Source organism: Zalophus californianus, chromosome 5 (assembly GCF_009762305.2).
Source record: "Zalophus californianus isolate mZalCal1 chromosome 5, mZalCal1.pri.v2, whole genome shotgun sequence".
Classification (NCBI taxonomy): Eukaryota; Metazoa; Chordata; class Mammalia; order Carnivora; family Otariidae; genus Zalophus; species Zalophus californianus.
Window position 1 is genome coordinate 52277826 of NC_045599.1, and position 25462 is coordinate 52303287.

Here is a 25462-nt window from a genome sequence, read left to right on the forward strand (position 1 = left end):
TTCAGAGAGCAGGGGAAGAATGGTAGGGCACATAAAGGCCAAGTCAGGCAAGGCCTTGAAGGCCTTATTCAGACCCTATATGTTACCTCATTTGTACTTTATTAATATCTGCACTTTATAGACTCAGAGCACTAGTAACATGCTCAGGGTCCCATCACTGGAAAGTGTAAGGCCAGCACTCAAACCCACTTCTGTCTACCTGCGAAGCCTGCATCATTTCTGCCATCCCATGTGTCTCCCTCTTCAGTTCCAACCACCTTCCGAGGTGAGATATTTCACTTGAAACAGAAATTACATATCAGGTCTGTGTTTCTATATATGTTTCAAAAATATTAACTTTAGGGAAAATGAACATTATTCAATGAAGGAAAAGATTAGCCTACACCCCCTACTCAGTCCTTTGCAGAATTCAAAGCTTCTATCCCTGGACAATATAGGCTAATCAGATAAAGTCATTTATTGATTCATTTATCAGTATTTAGTGAGCACTTAAAGTGCCAAGTGCTAAATACATAGATGAAAATATATTATCTTGACACTAGTGGAGCTTACAGCCTTTTCTAAAAGAGAGTAAAGAAGCACTTTGTATTTTGCTAAATTCAAATCAGAAATTCCTAAAAGTTAACAGGAAATAGGAGAAGAGAGCGGTAATATTTTATAATTAATATTTATTTCTACATGAATATCTCTTTCTGACCCACTCCTTCACCCCAGTGTTTTTCAAACATGACCACTCAAAAATATCGGGGCCAATAAAAATTCCTAGTATTTGGTAGCTAAGGAAGACCACATCGCAAATAAAATTATAGCAATGGGCAAACACATTCTGGAGCATGACCAATGAGGGAAAATTGTATAAATCTTCAAAAAAAATTTCCTGATCCACTTCCAAAATCAGCAATGTACATGAGATTGATCCAATCCTCTTCCAGATGGTTTGAGGAAATCTGAGCTAAGTCCTAGAAGTAATGGTTAGTATAAGAGATATGAAATGAACAAATAAAAACTTCATTAAAATCCTAAAATAAAACTGAAAAATCTATAGCAGATGGTATGGATCATAGATAAATGTTTGACAAAGACAGCAATGATTTTTTTTTTTTATCAGTAACAGGGATTTGGGAGAGAGATGAGAAGATTGAATCATAGGAAATACGGTATTGATTTTTGAAAATGGAAGGAAGATTGATATTGGCCAATACCTCAGGTAAACTTCTTCGATCACTATTAAAATATTCAGTTTGATTCTAGCCACCAAGGAGGCACCTCAGCACTCTTTCCTAAGACCCAAGAAAGAGGTGGTAGAGAATGAAGAAGAGTCTATCTTCCCATTCTTCTCCAGGAATTCCCAAGAACCAATCAACAATGTCCTCAGGGCAGTTTCACCCCATGACCCTGGAGGACCAGCACATCTGCCCCCAGTGAAATTTCCAACTGACTCAAGACTCAAACACAAAGTCAGGAGAGGCAGCTGAGTGGGGAGCCTCTTCTAAATCCCATCCATCAGTTTCCTGCACCAGAAAAGCACATGGCAGGGGTGTATGTGTATACCGTATGTACATATACATCACCAGTTACCCTCCTTCCTCTCTTAGGAGTGATATCGTCTGCTCTACCATCTAGCTAGAACTTGGCAAAAGAGATCAAAAACTCAGGCCATCATAGCAAATCAAAGTCCTCTCCCACTACATCCCTAAACCAAGATCCAGAAGAACACCTTCCCACTCCTCTTTGGAGATCACAAAATCAGAGCTGAGCCTGAGAACAGCCTTCTCTTCATCCCTTTCAGGAACACACCAGAGGCCATCATTCCTTGCATTTCTTGCAGCCACCCTCCCTCAAATAAAATGTTAAAACAGCAATAGACCATAATGTTTTCAAGGAAAGCAAATCTTTACCCATATGACACATTGTGCCAGCCCTGTCCCCACTGAATTTATGCTCACTAATATATATTTATTCTTGGCTTCTCATCTTCCAACACTAGGACCCTTAAATTTGACCAGCCATTTGTCCCATTTCCCTAGATATGAGCATATGTAGCTGTCAGTTCATCATGTCCATTGCGATGAAGGCCCTCAGTAGGTTGTCCCTGACTCTGATGTGTAAATCTGTGTTCTAGACTCAATACCCAAAGTGTGGTTCTTGGACTAGCAACATCATCAGAACCCCAAGCCTCCCACCCGGCCTACTGAGTCAAAATGTGCATTTTAACACTATCCCCATGTGATTCTTATGCACATGTAAGCTTTAAAATCCCCACTAAGAAATACGGAATTCTCTAAATTGTCTAAATTCTCTGTCTAAATTTCCGAACGCAGTTTGGTAGTGATCATTGTTAACTATGTCACTAGAATGGGATTCTATAGATAGAGGAAATAAATAAGAAATTATTGTAGCTACTATTTATATCTTGACTCCAGAATTTATGTTCCTTATATGAAGCACTTAGAGACTCAAGACTTTATATTATTTAAGTGGTGTAAATGTGGTAAAAGTTCAAAGAAAGGAGAGCTTGCTTCCCAGACAGGGGGAAATAACATGGAGAAAGTAGGACTTGAACTAAGGATGAGTGGTAAGATCTTGCTAAAACATGACTGCGAGGGAACTCTAAATGCAAAACAGATGTATTGAGTTGCCAGGTAGCACTTAGCAACCATGGGAACTTCAGTAAATCACTTATGTTCTCTGAGCATTAATCAAACCAGGAAGATGATGTGGCCTAGTGGAAACAAAACTTGCTGTCAGATGGACCCAGCTCCAATTTCAGCCAGACTACATCACCTTGGAGCAATTACCTTCCCTTGCTGAGCCTCACTAAACCACCTGAAATGGAGAGACAGCTCTGAGAATTATGTAATAAGAGAAGGTATACCAACTTCCCAGGTTAGTGTCTGTCGCCTAATAGGCAATGAACCAATATTGCTTTACCTTTTCACCTTCCTTCCCTCCAGCAAAGAATTGGGCCAGGATGAAGGTGAGCTAAATCTGGGTCTGAGTTAGCAGAACCAGAAGATTTGGAAAGTCCTGACAAGTTCAGGCTTGGTGTGGCAGGAAGTAAGAATCCTCGTGCAAAGGCAGAAATGGTATTTTAGGAAGACCAGGCTGAGGGTGTGTCCAGAATGGATGAGAGAGGCAGGTGATGGTGAGTGATGAAGTGGCAAGCTCACTGTAATACACATACCAGATTTCACAGCACATCTGACCACATCTGCGTTGGTCGTTTGACTCTGCTCTCAGATCCATTTCTGCACTTCCCCTTGCTCTAACCTGTGTATTTGGGGACTGGCTTCCAGATAGGATCAGCCAATGGGAGGCTAAAAGGAAGAAGGAAACTGAGAGGTTTATCCTTTCCTCTCCCCACCCAGGGTGGCATCTTAGGCGATGCTATTTCTCCTGGGAGCCACCAGCTCCAACAGGCCATCCTACCCTCTGTGCTCCCAGCTCCAACCAGCAGCTCGAACTCTGGGCTCTGGTAACACCTCTTCCCTCTGCAGTCCACCCAGCTCAGGGTGAGAGCAGCTTCCTGCCACGGCCAGCCTCTGGGCTGCTATACCCCGTCCTCTTTGGCTTCTCTGTTTTGAGTGACAAGACCAGTTCCCTGTACTATATTCTCTCTATCAAAAAGACCAAAAGTGTTTCTATTTCCCAACTAGAACTTAACTGACATTACATCTGAATCGAAATGTATCTCAGATTATCCCACATGATTACATGGATTTCTACATCTTGGAAAATATACAAATAAAATCTACATAAGGATTGATCTCCCAAGTGAGAGTAGGAGAGAAATCAGGGTCAGAATTCTCCAACCAAAAACTATCCCAGATCCATTAACACAGGATAATTACTAATCTGTGAATGTAGTGGTATCTATGAGCATGTCACATTTAATTTAGCATTTGCATGGATGATCTGGAAAGGTGAATAACAAATGCAGAAATTAATTCCACAGATATAATTGGGAAGTGTTGCAAATACCCAAAAGGATGGTGAAACCATCCAAAAAAAAAAAAAAAATACTGGCAGTTACAGAAATACGGGTAGGATATGGTGGTGAAACTCATAAAAATGCATAGCTGGATCAAAATAACAAAATGAGATACTGCCTGAAAAATGTACAAATATAGGTAAGGGAAAGTAATCAAAAACACAGCTATTCCATGGGTAGGAAAGTAAATAAGAAATGAATAAAGCTGAAGACTGAGGGACGTGACAGTACAAACTTGGATGTAACTTTGAAATAGGATGGAGGAAAAGAGCCTAGTTATTTTGAGCTTTAGCTATAGACACCCTATAGTTTTTTTAAATCAACCAAAAAATGATGTTCTCTCCAACTTGTAAGCGCTTCCCCCAACTTACACGGCATCGATTAGGCCACACTCGCTATGCCTTACCAAATTCTGTGTACCTCATGAACAAAAACGAGAAAAAATTAAGAACTGCAAGAACTCTGAGAAATAAAAGCCAAATGATAACGAGATGGAGGATATGAATGATAAAGGAAGTAAAAAGAGCCAGATTGGCTGAACAATCATATTTCTAGCACAGACCCATAGAAAATCAGGCATATTGTGTGGGACAAACAAATTCCAATTAGAGAATAGATTTCAACGTTGACCTAATTATCTAAGGTCCAGCTCTCATTTTTAGCGGATGAATCCAGACAAGCAAAATAAATTCTTGGAGACAAAACGACTCTTTCTAATGTGGAAAATTACTTCCACTTTCTCCATGAAGCCCCAGATGGTCAGAAAAGAAAAGCCCAGTGGACTATTTTTTTATTCCATTTGAACCTTAAAATATCATTTCTCTAAGGATAAAACCGACTTCAAGGTGTCCATACAGTGTGTTTCTATGTGGTCAGGAAAGGTTTTCTTTCAGGAAAACAGGAGCTCAACTCGGAAAACAGTCAGCACAATATCGCAGGCACCAGTAAAAATCGCTTGCTCCCGAGCCAACTATTAGGTGAAAGAAGAGTAAAGGATTTAAGCAAAACACTCACAGCTCCATGTTAAGCTGAGCTGTTCTAATCTAAGTATTCATGAGAAACCATTTTAGCATTTACAGGGTGGTGGGAGAGAAGTGACTACAGTACCCGTAATATAGTACGGATCTGTCACATGATCTAATTACAGAAATGAAAGCAACCCAGGAATTATGTGGTCTATTCAAGCCTGCGGGGAGTACGAACAAAGAATATAATTAAACATCAAGCCTGTTGATTAAACAATTACTATTTAAAGCAGATATAGATTTAAAATTAATTTGCTTCTGCATTCTGAGGATTTGGGGACTGAGATAAACAGTGTTTGAAGTTTAATTATCCGTGTGCAAGATGAAGGGGCTCATTTCGTTTGGGTTCACACGGCAGAGCATTTGGGTTGGTGAAAAGGCAAGGATCCGGCTCAGCTGCAAGGGTCGGTGCTGCCAATATGTGTGATGCAAGGGAGCAGGGAGGCTAGCTCAGCCTAACCCCCCACAGAATGGGGTAATACCACAGGAGAGACTGGGCAACTGCGTATTAATATTTAAATGAACACTAGCTTGAAGTGTACCATACTATCTCCAAAAGAACAGAAGAAGGCCAGCCAAAGAGTTCCAGGCGCCACGGCCATGAGCCGCGGGGAGTGGAGACCTTCACGCATGTTTGAGCAAGTAGGACATCTACCTGCCAGCTACTCTGAATGGAGCGATTCTTATCACAGGCCACATGTACAGTGTCCCAGGGCAGAATGGCAGGACCAAGGGGTGGCCGGGGCGAAAGGGTGAATTGTCATGAAAGACAATCAACCGCAACTAGAAAATTCCAAAGTTAGAAAACAACTGTGGAGACGCAGGGAACCGAGTCTGCATTAACACACAGTGATCCAAAGGCACGGGGACAGCATTTCCAGACCTCAGAGCCATCTCACTGGCTATCATGAGGGAGGCGTGCACAGTGACCCGGCTGTGCCCCACTGCCCCAGGACAGCACAGTGCTGCACAGTGTGCTGGTGAAGAGAATGGGTTTCAAATGGGACAAGCTGAGTATAAGGCCAGCTCTGCCACATTTTCATTTTATGACCTTCACCAAGCATTTGGCTCCCTGAGTTCCATTTTGTCAGTGAAAGGCTTTTGCTCTTTCCTCATTGGGTGGCTGTAAATATTAAACACGGCAGTGAGGGCACACCTGAGTGTCCCCTCCCCCTAGAGAGCCCCTTCAGCCCACCACCCACCCCGCCATGGCTTTCTAGGTGACGATGAATCTCTTGTCCCCCACCACTGACACCACCACAGCCTCCTCCCCACTCCGGCTTGCCCCTCCCCCCCGGGGCCTTTTTTGCTGTCCTCTGCTCTCTGTCCTTGGCTGTGCCTCTGCCTTGAAGCACTCTGCCTTTCCCTCTTCCGTCAGTCTATCCATTCCACAGCTCTCACTTCACCTTATCTCGAATGGTGGTTAGAAGCTCAGGCTCCGAAGACAACACAGCAGGCTCAAAACCCAAACTCTACCCCTTACCGTCTGTCCGACTTTGCCCACCTAAGGCTCAGTTTCCTCCTGCAAGACGGGTGTGAGTGCCAGTGACTCTAACCTACACTGTTGTAAGGGCCACATGACTTCATACATGGGACGGTCTCAGCACAAAGCCTGGTGTACAGGGGCCCCTCGAAAACTGCTCTCATCACAGTCCCTGAAGGCCTGTCCTTCCATATTACTTGTCACGGTTGCAATCCCAGGTTTGTGTGATGTTCATCTCTGCACTGGAATGGAAGCTCCATGGGGGCGGGACTTCACCAGAGCTTAGTCCACATAATGGATTCAGTTCCCAGCAGAATAAACATTCACATATTTGCTGAGGAATAAATGAAGGAAATGCTGAGTATAGCACCTGGCCCAGTGTTAGGCCTCAATAAATACTAACTTTTAAATAATAATGCTAACTGATAAGTGAAAAATTTAATATTCACTTTGCCCAGTAGTTCTCAACTGGGAGTCTTTGTGCCCCACAGGGACGGTTGGCAATGTCTAGACAGGGCAGGGGGTGGTGGAGAGCCCTGCTGGCATCTGGTGGGTAGAGGCCAGGGAGGCTACTGAACATCCTACACTGCACAAGATTGCTTCCCACAACACAGAATTACCCAGCACAAAATGTCAACAGTACCAAGGTTGAGAAACCCTGCACTTCACCTTCTGTCATTTTTCCCTGATTGTTGAATTCACCATCTGAGTTAGAGCAGGCAAATCCAGCTTAAGGAAATCATTCTTACCTTTTGTCCTGTCCAGTCCTATAGGTACAAGGCCATCCTTGCCCTTCTTTCTGTTCCCCAAACCCTGCTGGCCTAGCTGGACAGTCTCACTGCTCCTCATCCTCATGCCAGGGGCGAGGCTGAAGTGTGGGAATGTGGGTGAAGCTGAAGAAAAGTACACAATGCAAGGCATCTCCCGTCTTGTTCAGTCTCCTGTGTCATACATTATTCCTATGTTCCACAGAACTTTCACAGAAGCCAAATGCGAGCATCCCTACTTGGCTTTCAGGAAAGAGCTCTGCTTTGAATATTAGGCTTCAAAAACTCATGTAACCAAAAAATAGGCCAGGGGCCAACATGTCTAAGACAGAGTTTGCTCTAAGATGCAAGAAAATCTGTTCCAACAATAAACACTGTGCTCAAATATTATCAGAGGTAAAGTCACGGGGATGAATTAGATGACCCGAGAACAAAACTGAGATAACGAAACAAAGTTTTTCTGAACTGGCAACCCAGATAATGTCAAATGCACCAGTACACACAAGTGCTAGAGGTTAATATAAATTTTGAAACTTAATAGCCAATTGCATAAAATGACATGCTCACAGTGGTTAAAAGTATGTCAAAGAGAAATGAAAAGTGCTGGGCTGGAGAGGATATGGAGAAATTGAACCCCTTGCATGCTGTTGGCTGGAAGGCACAATGTTTTAGCCACTGTACAGAACTGTCTGGCAGCTCCTCAAAAAGCAAAACATAAACTCACCATATAACCCAGCAATTATGTTAACACCAGTATAAACTAGATATACACCCAAAAGAACTAAAACCAGACAAATAAGAACATGCACATACATCTTCACAAAAGCCAAAATGTCGAAATAGCCCAAATGCTCATCAACAGATGAATAGATTAAGTAGTTTGGTATATCCATAAAATGGAATATTATTCAGCCATAAAGAGGAAAAAGTATTGACAAGCACTAAAGCATGAATGGACCTCTAAAAAAACAGCACGCTAAGTGAAAGAAAGTCACATAATTCCATTTATATGAAATATTCAGAATAGATAGATCCATAGAGACAAAATGCGGGCAAGTTGTTGACAGGGGCTGTGGGAAAGGCAACATGCAGAGAAATGTAGAAAAACTGTTGAATGGGTAAGAAGTTTTACCCATTAATACAGATTACCATCTCATTTAAATTAAGATGGAAATGTTTTAGAATTAGATAGATGTCCAACACTGTAAGTGTACCAAACGCTACTGACTGTTCACTTTAAAACACTTGATGTTATGTTATACAAATTCATCTCAATAAATTACTTCTGAAAGCATGCCAAAATGGCACAAAATTAACAAACACCGAAAGAGAAAATACCTTAAAATGGAAATGGATGCAGTAGCCTGAGGGTTTATAAGGATTCATTTTTGCAATCTTTTTAAAGTATACATACCAGTTACAAAGACTTTGGAAAACATACAACAGCACTAAAAAGAACACTAAAGGAAGGCACTATCTATAATATTTCGAGTCTTTCAAAATATTCATTAATGCCAGTGTTGAAATACCTTTGCAATTAAAAGAAAGAAAGAAAGAAAGAAAGAAAGAAAGAAAGAAAGAAAGAGAAAGATCAAGACCCTGCACATTAAGATAGACACCCCCCCCCCCCCAAGCTGAACACTTATTTCTGCCAAAGCTTTTATTGTAAGCTTGTTTTGCTCTACGGGCAGAGGGGAAGCTGAGGGACCAAGTTTTGCCAAGGAAGCAGGTAAGTCTGTGACTTTTTGGCTAAAGCCTCTCTACTCTTCTTCCATCCATCCCAGACCAATGTGCCTGGCTCTCATCAGGCTGGTAAATATGGGTCTCCATGGGAAAAAGACCTTCCTCTGCATGTCTGTGCCATTCACCCTCCATGAAAGAAACTAGAATGTCTACTCCTCTAACCTGCATAGCTTCTTCCCTGCCCAGAACAAGAGGTCTTCATTAATTATTATACAATTAAGCTCTGGAAGTAGAGAGATGGGGGTTAACACCCTTGACTCTGCTAGAAAAATCATGACTTCCAAAAGTGATGATGTCTCATCTCCCATTCTTCTAAGCTTTTTTGAGCATGAACATGAATAAAATGAAAAGAAACAAAAAACAGGAGCAGAAATTTGGGGCTTGGCTCCGTGCAGAACGCATATGTTACCAGTGAATCAGCCACTATCAAGGGCCCATGTTGTAACCAGCACTGGGGTGGTACGTACCTAAAAAAAGACTCACGAGCACAATCCTAATTTGCAGATCCAGACATTCTGGTTTTGAATATTCACTCATACCTTAATCCATCACTGGCCTCTCTCTCAATCCAATTTTATCACCAAAACTTCCAGTTTCAATCTCTCTCTTCTTCTTTCAACAGCTGCTCCTCCTGTTCTCACAGCAAGACTGCCTTCAGCAAGCTACCTCCTCCTGATTAAAAAGACCAGATAATAAAGATGTGTAAATATCCTAAAGAGATTCCCTCCCTAAGGAAACCGGTAGGTCCAAAAGAGCACCCCCCTAAAAATGGTAAAGGAAATAAAAATAGGTAACTGTCAGAATCATCAACATTGAGAACAAAGGGAAGCAGATTTTCCCAGTATGGGATTGCCTCCCTGGCACAGAAAGTCTACCCCAGGGATGATGGATGGGGCTGATTCCTCTCCGTTTCCATCTCCATGCAAGGAACTTAGCATTAATAGTTTCCCCCAAACAGCTGCTTAAGAAAACATGACCACAAGCAGTTGGACAGTAGAAGCCTCACCAGCTGGCCCTGCCTCTGCTGCTCGTGGTGCATGATGTACAGACACAGAACCCACAGTGGGGTCCCACGGAGTAACACAGTCAAGCGAATGAGAAGACACACAATGGTTTCATCAATTTATCAATGCTTTCTCGCTCTGTCTTGTCATGGCATACAGACAGGAGAGCTCAATAGAAGCCTGAAAAAAAAAAGAAGAAGAAGTGAATTACGCTCATCTTTTACCAAGCAAAACACTTCAGGTTTTTTTCACACTTGACAGTTTATGGCTCAATCCAAAACCTGCCCTGGTCAAGATTTCGAGCCTAGTTGCTGAGAATGAGGCCTGATTTTACTCTGGGCTTTAGGGAATGGGCTATGGGGTCCATGTGAAGACTCTGCAGAGATGAAATCTCAGGTCTTCAAAAAGGCACATTTCCAAATAAACCAAAGTAGCGGCCAGAATGTGAGGCACTCATACCCCCAGGCTCTGAGAAAACAGAAAAGTTAAGATGCCCTCATGAGCAATTTAGTGTCATTGAATTTCTCCTGGGACACTCTGTCCTGCCTGTAAATATTACCAAATCCAATTCTAGGTGGCTTCTGGAACAAGGCTAGTGGTCAGGATTTATTCAGGCCAACATCTGGAAACAGGCATGCTCCACACAGTTGTAACTCTGTCTCGCCCCCATGCTCTCCCAGCCTGAAAACCTGCACCGCACAATAAGATGCCTTAAGACAGCATCACAGAAATGGACAATGGCTGGCAGCAATCACCTCCCAAACTTGCCAGACGTGGGTATTTTGTTAGGGTGGAAAACATCTAGTGCCCATGAATACTTCACTTAGGCCTTTTTTTTCTAACACATCGCAAGAAGTTCACTCTTCAGCACTGGACTCAGCCAAGGACTCCATCTCAACCTTCTGACCCACTTCTCGAAGAATTTCATCCAAATCTTTCAGTAAGCCTTTCCCCACGTGCTCTGTGTTGCAACTTGGCAACAACTTCGCACTCTTCTCTCAGGACACCACCTAGAGAGAGGAGATCGCGCTCTCACTATCAACCCTGACTTTGTCGAGGGAGACGCTCGAGACTCTAGGGAGGTTGACAGCCAGTTGCCAAGACTGTTTTAGAGTCCTAAATCAAGCACAAGCTAGACTTCCAGACCTCCACCCCAGGGCGCATCCCACACAGACACAGAAGGAGCAGCTGACACCCCTGAGGAAGGGACCAGGGACTGAGATGTCTCCCCTTTTGGTTGGTGTTAGTTCTTGAGTTTCCCCTTAGAGTTACTCCTTAGAAGACTTTCTTATATAGATAAAGACCAATAATACCACAGTGTTTTAGGGTGTCCTGATCAGGAAGAAGTGACATTCTAGACATTAGATGTTGGCTAATATGTTGATAAATATGCACGTATCTGGACAACCCAGTATCACCCACAAAGAGAACGAGACCCAGGTCAGGTAACTTTGGAGAAATAAGCTAAAAAGGAAAGGAGAAGGGGTTGTCTAGGACCAGAAAACATGAAAGGTAGGAGTGACGGGATGGGAGGAAGGGAATGAGGGCACTAGATGCTTGGCTGGCTTGAAATGGAGCAGGAGGAGCAGAGAATATGAAAACAAGACTTGGCCGAATTGACAAATCTGCCAGGGGCAAGCATTGCCTTTACCAGCACATAGGGAGGAAACATCAGTGGAAGGGTCCTGTGACTGGTTGGAGGGTAACGGCTTTGCTACCCTGCCCTCACTGGCACTACTCCTAAGGGAACAATAGGCTCTGAAAGAGTTGTAAAGATTGGTTTGAATGTTAGCAGCAGAAAAGATCAGGGGAAACATGTAGGAAAGGGCCAGAAGTTTTCCAGGTTGGGAGGAATGGAATGGGTCAGATTTCCCATTGGGTGACCATGCGCGGGCCCATCTCCCAGGGTAGTGGGTGAGCCTGCACAGCTCACGCTGTGGCCAAGTGTCTCTGCGTGCCTCTCCAAGCCCACCTGGGATCTCTGATCTTCCAGGGAAAGATCATGGGAGGAAAAGCTGGTGATGGGAGATGGCCCTATCCTGTTCTCTGTGGGAGAAATGTGTTCATCACTGTCATATCACCTCTTCCCATGTCTCATTCTCTCTCCCCACACCTCCTCTAAACTCCTTCTAGGACTGCTAAGGTGACACAGTTAAAAGATATGGTTTACTTCTCTGATAAAATATAACTATCAGGTGGTACATTGATAAATCTTACCTTAAAAAAAAAATCTAAATATTCCAAGCTGTCTGAGGGATACCCTCTATATATAAATACTCCTCACATTTTAGCTTCACAACTGGCCATGGTTTCAGCTTTATGTCCTGGGGTATGAAACCTTCATGCTGTGGCTGGCTGCTTTAGCTTCTTTCAGGATCCACCCTCAAGGGAAATGGTCTAAAGCTCCTGACCTTTTCTGACAACTTCTCCTCATCATCTTTCTTAGCATCAAAACTTAACTATCCTGTGCTCCATGCCCTGAGGGGTTTGCTCGGGGCTGTCTATTCTGATAAACTAATCCATGCTGAGAGGAAATGTTTGCCTTGCAGTGGGTTGAGATAATCCAACGAGAGAAACCAATATATACAAGTGAAGCTTGAATACTATGATCAAAAAAAAAAAAAAAAAAATATATATATATATATATATATGTATATATATATCTCCATCATCAATGCATTAGTCCTCACAGGGAACAAACCAACATTTTTTGTAGAGACTGTCAGAACATTCCTCTAAATGAGTGGTTCTGTTTGGGGGAACTTCAGGCCACAGGGTAGGTTGGCATCGGAGAGGGGAAGAGAGGGAGACAGCAGCTTTTGGCTCTCCTCCATTCATATTTCACAAGCCAGTTGCCCACTCCTGTGTTTGCTACCCATCCTATGCTCAATCCATGTTTTGCTTCATTCATTTGTGTCTGGAAAAAAACGTAGTTTGTTCTGTAGTTAATAAACTGTTTGAGGGACACAAGAGCAATAATGTAAAGTTAGTTCCCAAGGACAGAAAAATAGCATGCCTAGGGCCAAATATCTATTAAAATCTTCTGCAGTTGGCAAAGCACCATTATTTAGGGACTCATTCCCCTAGACGGGCAGAAGTGCTTTCATTTTGGGGAGTCGCCTCTGTCACCTTGCAGCTCTGTGACATGGGACAAGTTGTTCAGCCTCTCTGAGCCTCAGGCACTCGATGTACAAAATGAGGATAAATACACCCATCTCACCAGCTTGTGAGGATGCAATTTAATAGTTATATGGTATCTGCAAACCATATAACTTGAGGCTTATTTTATAGTAAGCAAGTGAAAATAATAGCAACTTCAGCAGCTATGGCCAGGCATCTTGAGAGTGGAAACAGCCTTCAAAAGGGACTCGAAGATAGCTGTGTAATATACCTATGAGTCAAGAGCTGTAGAAACCATTTGGGTTTGAAAATTTCACAGTGCCCTTCGAGACAACTGGCAAACCCGCGAAGTGTCTCAATCTCAAGGACAGGAATTTCTGCCCCAGAGATAGATAGTACCTGTCTCTGGCAGCTCCAGAGACAGAACGCAGGGCCTGCCCACCCCGGCGAGACTTCTCCCCCCTGCCAAGCCAAGGGCATACTCACTCCCTGTCCTTTTCCTGACCTCACCCTTTTCCTCCCTCCCCCACCCCCCCCACCACTCCTCTCCCCGCTGTGAAAGCCTGCAAGAGTCTGCCTAATCTCAACTCAGGGAGTGCTCTTCGCTTTTAAAATGCCTTGCCCAGCTTAATCAGTAACCACGAGCCCTCCGGTGCCAGCTAGTCGCCACCTGCTCTGACGTGAGCTCCGGCTCTTGCTAGCCAGCAGATGTGACTTTTTCAGGATTCAATCCCCAGCCTTCACCCTTCTGCCCATGACAGCCTCCCTCTCTGAAGGTTACCTGTCACCAGCATTCTTGCTCATGAATGCAAAGTCGAGTGGGTGCCTGCCCTGACCTTGAAGAAGCACATCATTCTGTACAGGATTCCTAAAAAAAGAACGTTTGACATTTGCCATCGGACGTGTGTCAGGACCGAGAAGAGAAAGCCCCACATGGCAGGGTACCCTCTCAGGTTCAGGGATGTGGCTTGTGAATGGCACTTGTCAACTAAATACTGCAATGATATTCAGCAGGCATGATGTAGAGAACATGTTAATGAAATCCTGCCTAACAGCAGGAACACATTTGAATAGAATCGAAGTCATATGTGGGATTCTTTTCTCATATACTAAGTCTTCTCTGCATACGTTAACCTTTCGCCAGCTTTGAAAAAGCACAAAACTAAGATGATTCATTCATTCAATCATTCTTTGTTTTGTTTGTTTGATAAATTGGACATGCTGCGTTCAATCATTCTTCAAGCATTTACTGAGTACCCATTATGTACCAGACCCTGCACCTAGCGCTATGATAAAAAAAATGAATGAGGCATAGATTATTTTAGGCAAATACTCTCATTATTTAACATTTTATGCTGAGAACCTAACTTCTCAGTGTGTTAAAAACAAAGCAAAGAGACTACAAGCATTTCTGGACATTGGCTTCATTTGGAAACAGACAAAGAGAAAGGAAGGGCTCTTAGAGCAAATACAAATAGAGTATTAAATTAGCACGGGCATGCTGCAGACTTGTGAACATTTTTCAAAAGAGGAAAAGCATGTTGGGTTATGGGAAAGAGAGGATCCACAGCCAGAATGGGTAGGCTGATCTTGGGCAGTCTTTCAGAAGGAGAGTGCCCAGACTTGCCACTGTTTGTGAAATAGTCTTTCAAGCAAAAAGGGCCTGCAATGGCCAGCCCTCCTTGTTCATTCTCTGCCCTACTGCCTGACACACTGATAGTGAACTCTGGCTGAGCCATGCTCCGTCGATAGCAGTGCGAGGCACCATTTAGCAGAAGCTTCCTGATGCAGAGTTTTTAGAGAATTCAAGGACTCACTCTGTGATCATCATCAGGAATGCATGTTTCCATTGCTGAGTCAAAAGATCTAAATTGGAGCTGGACCAGAAACAAACGGTGAGTCAAACGAAAGACTGTAACTGCGGAGCAAACCCCCTGCTGTTAAGATAGCCTGGGCATGGTGTGGAGTAACCTCTGCAAAAGTTAGGGCTCATTCATTCATGCAACAAACATTTATGGAACACCTCCCATGCATCAAGAACTGTCCTAGGTGCTGGCGACAGAGCAGTGAATCAAAGTCCTATCCTCATAAAGTTTATATTGTAATGGAGAGAGACACTACATGAACAGTATAATTTAAATTAGAATTGGGATGAATAAAAAAAAATCAAAGATGAGCTACAGAGTAACCTATCCTAGGCACTTGTATTGGTCTAGACTTTATTGCAAACAACAGAATCCACTCTAGCTACTTTAAGCAGAAAAGGATTCTATATAGGGAACTCAGTGACTTATAAAATTGTTAAAAGGGCTCGAGGAGCAGGCTCTAGACTAACCTCTCAAGAACAATCCCCAACCTCTGCACAACCTGTTAGAAGAAGCTGGTATATTAGGAAGGTGTTATGCCCCTGCTGACTGTAGAAACATTCCAGCCCCCAATGCAATTAAAGTAGTGTTGTTCCTGAATCAGGAAGCTGCCTTTTGCTACTTCATGTTGCAGTTATAGCTAGAACTGCTTTCTCCAGAATCACAACACTCCAGCCACCATCCATGCCAGCAAAATGATGCTTGGTGCCATCAAATGGAGACCCTGTGAGCCACAAAATGGATGTCCTGCATTTTGTTCACAGAAACTATATCATTTCTAGGATCCAAGCTCCTAGAAGGCCTAGGAAATGTGAATTTTAGTTTTGTATTCTCAGCATAGGGAAAGAGAGTTTGAATGGATGTTAAGCTACCCATTCCGTAGTAACTTTCACACCAGGTTGGGAGGGTAATCAGGGGATGCCTCTGGGGGAGGTGACATTTAAGCTAAGATCATGCAAGAAGTGAAGGAGAAACTCTCCAAGCATAGAAAAGAAATGAAGGTAACAATTGCAGGCACAGCATTGGAAGGCAATAGAGAAGTTGGAGGAGCGTACAGAAGCTAGATCAACAAGGGGTTTAGGAGATGGTAGTTAGGAGTTGGATTTTATTCAGAGTACTGAGAAACCAGAGACAGTTTTATGAAGGGGACTGGCATACTCTAATTTGCATTTTTAAAAGAAAATTCTGGCCTCAAGGTGAAGAATACATCATAGACAAGCAAAGGTTGAGCCAAGGTTGAGCCAAGGAGACAAGACTGAAAATTCTTGAGGATTTGACATGGTGATGGCCTGGACTAGGATGCTGACTTCAGAGATGAAGTTGATACACTCTATGTGTGCTCTGTAAGGAAATCCACAGGATTTCAGAATGAATTAGATGCGAGGAATAACAAAAAGGGAAACAATAAGGATTGCTCCTATGTATCTAATCTAAATAAAGGGTGGATGATACTCCTTTTCCTGGACTGAACAACAATGGAGAGAAAATGTCTACAACTTACCAAGACAACTCACCAAGTCCTTGATGTTTAAAAAAAAAAAAAATCAGTCATGCAGACAAGTTGGAAGTAGACAGAACCAGAAGGCCTCACATTTTCCTGTCCCAACTGGCCATTAATTTCATTTTTCAGAGTATTCAGAGTATTTTTAAGGTTCCAGAGTAGCAGGTGTCCAGCTCTGTAGATGAAACATTCTGACATAGGTGGGCTCACACTTAGACTGGGATAAAGGTTTCCATGCTAAAAACCACGTGGGGCAGTGTAGAAAAGTTTGGAGAGTTGCTGTCTAATCCCTGTGAGAAAGAAAAGTCATAAGATGTAGAGTCATTTGAAGGTGAAAGGCTGAGCTCTAAAAAACATATGACTGTAGGACTGCAGCAAGTCCAAGTCCCATGTTGGAAAATAATCCTCAGGCCACCTACTCCCTTGTCCCTCCACTCCTCAGCTCTCTCTGTTCACTTCCACCATCAAAACGCTTTCCAAAATGAGAACAGGATGCTTCTTGGGTTTTATGAACTAACAGTTAAATGATTAAATAATGTCAAAAGCAAAAGTATAGATTATTCTGTCTTTAAAAATACAAATACTATTAGGGGTCAGTCTAGGAGTTACTCAGAAGAACAAACTCAGAAAAACCACTGCTCTAGACTATGCTATAATCTCTTCAACAAATAAATAAACAAGTAAGAATTTAAAAGTCTAAGCAAGAGACAGAAAAAGAGGCCATGCCTGTGCCCTGCCTCTCTTAAGCAATCAGAGCTCTTAGAATAGCTCTGTTGCTGGGGCAGAAGCAAATAATCTTTTGCTCTCCCTAAGCATTAAATCTTCCACATGTCTTTAGCATTCTCCGTGGGCATACTGGTGCCAAAGCACAGAAAAATTTAATTTCATGTTGCTAGGTTTTTGCTTTTCTGTGGTTAATAAAGAGGCAGGTACAGTTAACTGGGCTGTTAGAAAAAAAGTGGGGGGAGAGTAAAAACTGCATATTTGACCAACTTCAAAATTTGCTATACCACAAGATAAGACAACTCATAACTTGTTCCAAGCACCCATATCTCATTCACTTTCAAGGGAAGTGCTCCTGAAGGTATTTCACATTTACAAATGCAATTGTTTGGCCAATCTAGAGCACTCTGAGCTTTGCATATAAGAATTTTTGAGCCCTTAACCTACCCCTTCAAAAGATTTAAATATGTAATATAGTAAGCCCAAGAGTAAAGTTGCTAGCTATCAAACTGATGAGTTGTGGGGGATGGAGATATATACCCAGTGCTCTCAAGAATTAAAGGGTATGTCAGTGTAATCTATCACCTGATAAAGGGAAATTGGTCTGTGTAAAAAAAAAGATTAATTATTTTAAAGGATTGTATATAATAAAATAATTGGTTAGTAACTAAATGGTTGACTGAATTTGGTCAGTTTCCTTGTTTTGGAGCCATCAATTTGGGCTCAGCCTCAGTTTTCATCTTTAGTTCAATCTTTGGCTGGGTTGAGGTTTTTACTGAGTGCTTACACCAAAGGGTAGGGAGGAAAAAGCAGCAGGGGCATGAGCCACGGTTTGTCATTTTTGTCACCTAATAGAAAAATGGATTCATGTATAACTTTTCTTTAGAATCTCTTGGTTCTGAGCAGATGGCAGATATTTAATACATGTCTCTTGAATATGTAAATGAATCATGGCACCCATCTGGTACAGGCAAATTCTACACTGGGGATTGTGGTTGCCTCTGTAACATACATTGCACTTTTCTGAGTGTCAGAAAAAGCACTGGTGTCTGAGGGAATGTCCTCATTTAAAGAGCTGGACCTGGCTGATTATGTGTAATCTCAACCCATTTTGCTGAGATTGTCTAAGAAATGGTCATGTGACCTTTGATCCTGGCCGGTGAAAAAGAGAAGAGGTTTCTGGGAATGCTTTTCTTGGTTCTGAAGAGAGAGCAACAAGAAGCCAGTTTTCTCTTCCTCACTGTAAGGGAATAAGGAGGCTTGCCCCAAATGGCAGCCATTTTGTGGCACAAGAAAAACCAACCTGAGAATGAAGCCAAAGCTTAAAACAGCAGAATGAAGAGACAGAGAGAATCTGGCCCTTCGATGATATTTTGTGACTCACTGAATCAAACATAAAGCCCACTCGACTTCAGAACTGAGTACTGTAAGGCTTAATATCCCTATTGTTTAAGCCAGTTTGAATTTAGTATTCTATTTCTTGCAAATGAATTTGAATGATGTGAAGACTGACACCATTTGCAAAAAGAGGTTTTTTAAGTATCTAATTATTTCAAATATCCAGTTTACCTCTTTGTGAAATAGTTATCATTAATTAACTTTATATTACTTAAATGTCCTTCACAGTCCCTTCTCACTAAAAGCTGATTTTAGGAACTTAAAATCTGAAAATGCAATAGGAAATCTGGGCTGATAGCATATAGCTCCCCAAAAAATGATGCTCTCATTTATATAAATGTTTTACAGAAACTCTTTAAGTGCAGTTTTTGGTTCTTGTAGTTTGGTTATATTTCTTTTTTACTTTATTTATTATTGGGAATCTCTAATCTAAATCCATACAGAAGTAACTTAAGCCGGGTTGTAAAATGGAGAGGAAAGCACCACCAACCATGCCCACCTACTCTATAATTAATTAACCCTTCTTCCATACACCAATGAAACACCCATTCTCTAACTGAGTAGTTGGGTATGAAACCCGACTGTCCATTGCAGGATAGCACAGCCACTAAGAGCAGGGACTCAGATCTTGACTCTGCCATTCATTAGCTGTGTGCTTTGGGGTGAAATATTTAACCTCTATAAACCTCCATTTATCCTTAGGTAAGTGAAGAAACAGTTGTATTTACCTCACACTATTATTATGTGGGTTATATAAGATAATGCAAGTGAAACACTAAGCATAGTGCGTAGCATGTAGAAATCTTATTAATATTCACTTTATGGTGTGAGTGATCAATGGGTTTGACCTAGAGGGAAGATGTTATTAGCATTTTAAAAGTACAGCTCGATAAACCAAATTATTACCTTAACAAGTGGAGTTTAGGAGACAGCTGTTTGGGGACAACAGGCATAGTGAGATATTCTCTCTCTTAATATTTATTTCCTAGCTCCCTCACGTGGAATTAGGCTGGATCCCTCTCCCCTCCTCCATCACCATAACACTTAAGGACTAACTCTGATTTCTTCACATGGAGCTCAGTGAAATGATGAAGTAAGTTGTAACATAGCAGGATGATAGTATCATGTCTTGGTATGCAACACTCAAAACTATCTTTTTTAAAAATCTGGAATATAAAAAATAAATAAATAAATGAAGGGAGAAAAAAAATCACTATAGTCTGCTTATACTGACTCCATTCTAAGAAAATCAAGAAAGTGCTTGAAGGGTGCAGTAGGAAGTGTACTGTCAGGAGTGGAGGGTCTCTACCTCCACCAAATGAGTATGAGCTTGAGCAATCACAGCATCCCAACTGGAGATCAACATCTTCATCTGTCTAGTGAAGGGTTTTGGACATGAACAGGGTTTTACACCATGTGCTTCCTAGAGCCTTAGCAGGGGCTATCAGGGGAGAGAGCAAGAAGCAGGAGCACCAGTGACTTGTCATTGGGGTCCTCCCACTAGCTTTAACCAGAGCAGTGTCATGACCACTTGTTTCATCTACTCTATTACAATAAAAAGTCTGAACACACACACATAAAAGCTTAGCCAGATGGTCTCTAAGGTCTCCTCTAACTCTAACCCTCCAAGTTCTCCCTACACATGGCTCTGATCACCAATGTTCCCAGCACAGCCCAATCTTTCTGTTTCCACTGAACCCACTAGGGGATATGATCCGTTTTGCTGCTTCCATAGGCTTTGCCTAACCAGGAAAGCTTGAGACACCACACCTTCACCGCTCTTGACCAGGATGCCTAGAGCAGTGAGTTAATGAGCCCAAAAAGACGTAGGAAGCAGGGGGCATCACAGGAAACTCAGGAAGCCCGATCCTGAAGGCAGAAACTTAAGAGGTCTCAGATGAGGTATAGTGCAAGAGGCTGGATCTCTTCAGAAGTTCCTAAGCAGAGCTTCTTCCTGAACCAACATTCTTTCCCCAATCCCAACCTCAGCGTCCCCAGCAAAGAAAGACCAAAGATATCCCATCTGATTACTCTTTGCACATTTGATTTACTCATGTTCACCTAGCTATTCTCTTTCAGAGCCCCTGCTGAGTCCGAGATGGAGCTTATCGAGTTAGATACCGTGGTCTGTGAAAGTGGGGTTTCACTGGTCAGAAACAAGGATTTGCAGCATTCATTTTCATCAAATGACAATAATAGATTTTTCCTTAGACAGTCCATTTAAACTCCTTAATTTTCTAATTCAATCTTGATGTAATTCAAACATACCAAAAAGTATAGAAAATTTTAAAACACAACAAAAATTCATGTATGCACTGCTCAGCTTTGTCAAAGCTTAAATTTTGCTTTCTATCTTTAGAGCTTCAGGGTCTCTAAAGGGAAAAAAAATTAATACAGATATGATGACAGACCCCTTCTCAATACCATTATTCTTCCTACACGCCTCTCTGCAGAAAGATTATTATCTTTAATTTGGTGTTTCTCACTTTCACTCACATTTTCATGATATTTTATAATATATTATATAGTACATATAATTTGTATATTTAAATATATATGCAATATGTAATCAGATTACATATATGAAATACATAAATGCAAAATGTATATATTCATAAACAATATGTTGCAGTGTACCATAAATATTCTGCAGCTGTTTTTCTTTTTAATTTTTGGTTTAATATTTTACTTTTTAAGTTCATCCACACTGAAACATGTGGCTCTAGATCACTTTAACTTCAGTATAGTATGTCCTTCTATGAATCTACTTCAACTCACCCATTCTCTAGTGAATGGAAATTAAGGCTGTTTCCAATTTCCATCCATTACAAATGATACTAAATTGAACATTCATATCCACATGTGAAAAAACTTCTCTAGGGTGGTAGAGAATTCCTTGGGTGAAAATTAAGTTCATTTGAAATTTTATTTGATGTTACCAAATTGCTTTCCAAAGTGGCTATCCCAATGTACACTCCCACTTCACAAACCCACTAGCAGAGTATGCGTATTGCCTTGTCCCAAATCCTTCCCAACACTGGAATTTGCAGACTTAACAGTTTTTACAAACCTAATGGGCATGAAAAACTATTTCACTGTGGTTTTAATTAACTTCTCCAGGATCTCTGGGAAGGGTGAGAAATTTTTCAAACATATATTAGCCATTCATGTTTAGCTTCTCATAATTGCCTGTTCTTATCTTTTGCCTACTTACATGTTCACTTATATTTTTCTTATTGTTTTCTGGAAGCTCTTTAAATGTTCCAGATATTATTCCTCTATCAGTTACATAATTGCAGATATCTCATCTAATATTATGATCTGACATTTAGTTATGTTGTCTCTGTTTATAAAACCTTTCAAGGAGTCGAAGTTATCAGTATTTTCCCTTGTAACATGTAGTTTTCATGCTTTGTTTAAGAAATCTTTCCCTACCTCAAAGTCATAAAAGTATTCTTGTGTATTTTGTTGTAAAAGTTTTAAAGTTTTATAATTTATACATACCCAATCTACTTGGAATCAAACTTGTATACATAGAATGAGACAGATACACAGTTTTCTTTTCCCATAGAAATAATCAATTGTACCATTTATTTAAAAGTCTGTTGTTTTCCCACTAATTTACAGTGCTACAACTATCATATATTCAGTAATTATTCAAACAAGTGTCAAATCTCTATTAGATTGCACTGGTCTATCTATATATTCCTATGGCACTGCCATCTATCTTAATTACTTTAGCCAGTAGGGCAAGTCTTCCTGCCCTTGTTCTACTTTTAAAATTGTTTGCACTGGGCTCCTGGGTGGCTCAGTTGGTTAAGCGACTGCCTTCGGCTCAGGTCATGATCCTGGAGTCCCGGGATCAAGTCCCACATCGGGCTCCCTGCTCAGCAGGGAGTCTGCTTCTCCCTCTGACCCTCCTCCCTCTCATGCTCTCTGTCTCTCGTTCTCTCTCTCGCAAATAAAATCTTAATAAATAAATTAATTAAATAAAATTGTTTACACTATTGTTGGCCATTTGTTTTTCCATATAAATCTTAGGACAAGATCAAATATTAACAAAAGCTGTTGGGATTTTGAATTTTATGTTAACTTACAGAGCACTAACGTCTTTAAAATATTGAATCTTGCCATCCATAGACATAATATAACTATTTACTTAAGTCTACTTTTTTTAGATTTTATTTATCTATTTTAAAGAGAGAGAGAGAGAGAGAGAGGGAATGAGCAGAGGGAGGGGCAGACAGAGAGGGACAGAGAGAGAGAATCCTCAAGCAGACTCCCCACTGAGTGCAGAGTCCCATGCAAGGCTCAGTCCCAGGACCCCGAGATCATGACCTGAGCTGAAACCAAGAGTCAGCCACTTAACCAACTGAGCCACCCAGGCATCCCTAATAAAATTTAATAAATTCTTATAATTTTTTCTTAAAGTGGCTTGAATATTTGTTAACTTTATTCCCAGACACCTTAAAAGTTTTTGTTACTTTTTGAAAAGGTATTGTTACTTAAATTATGTTTTCTAACTTTGACATTTTCTACCTTTGGGGCCAATATGTAAAGATCTTAGAAGTAGATGCTGTGACGTACCACCCAGCTGTCCCTCTAAGTCAGAAGGGCTTCTTTGCCAAGCAGTGGGATATGCTACTCTCTCCAGCAGTTGGCCCTCTTTAGGAGTGTCTACCTTACCTCACACCCCTTTCCTAGGGAACTCGTTAATCAGCAAAGACCAATTAACAGAGAATAAAGACTCACCTTCCTCACGTCAGCTTGGGACAACTCGGAAGGGCCATCCCAGTTCTGGAGTTTCCCTGCCAAGGTCTTCACTGAGACCACATCCCACCCCGTCTCCTCCTCTATTCAGTCCTGCTTCCTTCCTGGCCTGTCTATAGGTATCAACCTCAAAAGCATGCTTTCTGCATATTCACCTCTACCTCAGAGTCTGCTTCCTGGAGAACAGAACCTGAGACAGTCCATGAAAGCAGATGCTAAGATGAGATTTTGCAGTTGGGTCATCTTCGGCCTGACTGGTGATGAGGACCCATCACTGGCACGAGGTAGAGATGAAATTGTTAAAACTTATCTGTGGTAAACTGAGAGGGTATTCTGGTCAAAGAGGATGCACAGGAGAATGTGACTGATCAGGCATTTGACAGACAGGGGGCTGGGGAGTGCCTAGGTGGTGCAGTCAGTTAAGCATCCAACTCTTGGTTTTGGCTCAGGTCGTGATCTCAGAGCTGCAAGATCGAGCCCTGCATCAGGCTCTGTGCTCAGGGTGGAGTCTGCTTGAGGTTCTCTCTCCCTCTGCCTCTGCCCCTCCTGCTCATACGTTCTCTCACTCTCTTTCTCTCTAAAATAAATAAACAAATCTTTAAAAGAAAAACATGGGGCAACTAATAACTACAGGGACAGTGAAACTGGGTGACTATAGCTAAGATTTATTAATCATTTGAAAAATACATAGGAAGACTAATGGAAATTAATTATTAATTAAAAACTAAATGTAAAAGTCCAAGGATCTTGTGAAGTAAGTCTCGTATCTTGCAGCCTAAGGAAAATGTAAAGAAGGACTTAACCTTACGAGGAGCAGAATTCCAAAGAAGATGAATCTCTCAGTGCCTACTGGTTGGGCAGCCATGTAAGTTCAGAGCCCTGACTGGGAGAGAATGAATGAGGATACCTGGGGTGATGCACCTGAAACTCTTTAATTTCTTACATCCCCCAGAACCATCAGAGCTTGCACAAGTGGCCCACCCCTCACTCCTAACACCTATTCTTTCCCTCTTACTTGCATCTACAGAGATGCAGAGAAGAAGTGTCTCAGAAAGAAGTCTTTTCTTCTCAAAGAAGCCTCTCTGCTGCAAGATAACACTCCTCCCTCTTGGGATCAGCCTCCACCACCCCTCCTGGTCATTAGGACAATAATAAAGGTTAACCCAACCCGGATGGGTTGAGCCTGATAAAGAAAGAAGAAGAAATTGCCAAAAGGGAGGTGCAGGACCCAGAAAACCTGTCCCAACAAGGGCCATGGGACGACGCACTAGACTGGATTCTGAGGATGCTGGTTCAGTGGAGGCAGAATATAAAGTGGAAGAAGGGAGAGTTTATTAATTTAGGGGCACTGTGGCAGGACACGGAATTTAACATGGGTCCTCATTATAGATGTTGAGAGATTACGCAAACACCCTCCTAGGAAGGCTCCCAGATGCGTGAAAAAGCTATGGTCCAGGGCTTCGCAAACTACAATCCCAGTGCCTTATTTTTGTACAGCCTGAAAGCTAAGAATGTTTTTTCTGTTTTTAAAGCGCTATAAAAAATAAACAAAGATAGGCAAGCAAGGCTGTTTGTGGCTCACAAACCCTAAAATATTTACTCTCTGGCCCTTTATAGAAAACGTTTGTTTGACTCTAGCCCACACTAAGTGAACGCAGAAATGCCTAAATTACCAAGGCAGAAAGTCAAAGAAATAGTAAAAAGGCCTAGATAAGTAGGCATAGAAGAGTGGACTTACCATGTAAGACTGAAAAATCCACAGGATGAAAATTCTCCATACGAGGGCCCAGAGCAATAAAAAATGCACTGGTGAGAAGACCACTAGCCTCCTGAAGTTTAGTGGTAGCTCCCCTCTGCAGGCCAGGATGACAGTAGCAGAAAGCCGTTACAGAACTGGCCTCACTGATAGCAGTGGGGATACCGGACTCCGAAATTACAGAGGCCAGATGGCAGCACTTAACAGTTAGAAGCCAAGGAGATGGAATTATCATAATGAATAGCAGGTTCTGAAATGGTGGGGGGGGGGGGTGTTAATGCTAATTATCAGGAGAAGGTAAGTTGCTACTACATAA

General features: G+C 41.8%; 1 long non-coding RNA gene across 1 annotated transcript in view; it reads right to left on the bottom strand.

The window, feature by feature from the left end:
• Positions 1-25462, bottom strand: part of LOC113929337 — a 173038-nt gene that overhangs the window by 81500 nt on the left and 66076 nt on the right. The window contains exons 2-3 of the long non-coding RNA XR_003522166.2: positions 10016-10193; positions 9549-9681 (exon numbers count right to left, since the gene is read on the bottom strand). This is a non-coding gene — a long non-coding RNA (uncharacterized LOC113929337). The remainder of the gene's footprint in view (positions 1-9548; positions 9682-10015; positions 10194-25462) is intronic.